This window comes from Phocoena phocoena, chromosome 14, assembly GCF_963924675.1.
Source record: "Phocoena phocoena chromosome 14, mPhoPho1.1, whole genome shotgun sequence".
NCBI classification, from domain to species: Eukaryota; Metazoa; Chordata; class Mammalia; order Artiodactyla; family Phocoenidae; genus Phocoena; species Phocoena phocoena.
Genome location: NC_089232.1, coordinates 1,005,356 through 1,006,160, shown reverse-complemented (window position 1 = coordinate 1,006,160; position 805 = coordinate 1,005,356). Strand labels below are relative to the sequence as shown.

At 44.6% G+C, this 805-nt stretch overlaps 1 non-coding gene across 1 annotated transcript; it reads left to right on the top strand.

The window, feature by feature from the left end:
• Positions 1-439: 439 nt before the first annotated feature.
• Positions 440-546, top strand: LOC136134271 (U6 spliceosomal RNA). The gene has a single exon (XR_010656553.1). It is a non-coding gene; the product is annotated as a U6 spliceosomal RNA (small nuclear RNA).
• Positions 547-805: the final 259 nt, after the last annotated feature.

Sequence of the window (805 nt, the reverse complement as noted above, 5' to 3'; positions counted from 1 at the left end):
AACAACTGAGTAGAAAAAACACAAAAAATAACCTTTTTCTTTCAGTGACACTTTTCCTTGCTTTAATATATTTTGTCTTTTTCTGCTTCTGAAGTGAGCTCTCAATTACAAAATATCAAACTACAGTCAAAAATGCTAGCCACTGGCACAAGACGGAGAAGCCCACAAGGACGAACAGACAGCAGCAGATGGCAAGCGGTGGGAAGTGACTGAAGCGGTGGTTACAAGTGGTCAAACGCTGGGCAGCTAAGACTAGCCAACAGGTTGTGCCCTAACATTAGCACAGCTTAGACCAGTCACTACCTCGGCGGGTGGCCTCAGTGTACCTGGGTTCAGATTCTACAAGGCAATACAATTCCTTCCAGTTAAGAGTTCTTGCTTGCACCTCTTGGCCAGAGGGCCCTGGACCAGTCTATCAGTTTTTCAAAACACTGTCGTAGTGCTTGCTTTGGGAGCACATATGCTAAAATTGGAACGATAGAGAGAAGATTAGCATGGCCCCTGTGCAAGGATGCTACGCGAGTTTGTGAAGCGTTCTATATTTTTTTGTGACCACCTAGAGGGGTGGGATAGGGAGGGTGGGAGGGAGACCCAAGAGGGAGGGGATATGGGGATATATGTATACATATAGCTGTTTCACTCTGCTATACAGCAGAAATTAACACACCATTGTAAAGCAATTATACTCCAATAAAGATGTTAAAAAAAAAAAGTTTGGCGAGAACTCTGTAGAGATCGGGCATAGGATGGAGCACAGCCCGCCACTGAAAATACTGCTGGTTTTACATGCTCCACATTCATAAGC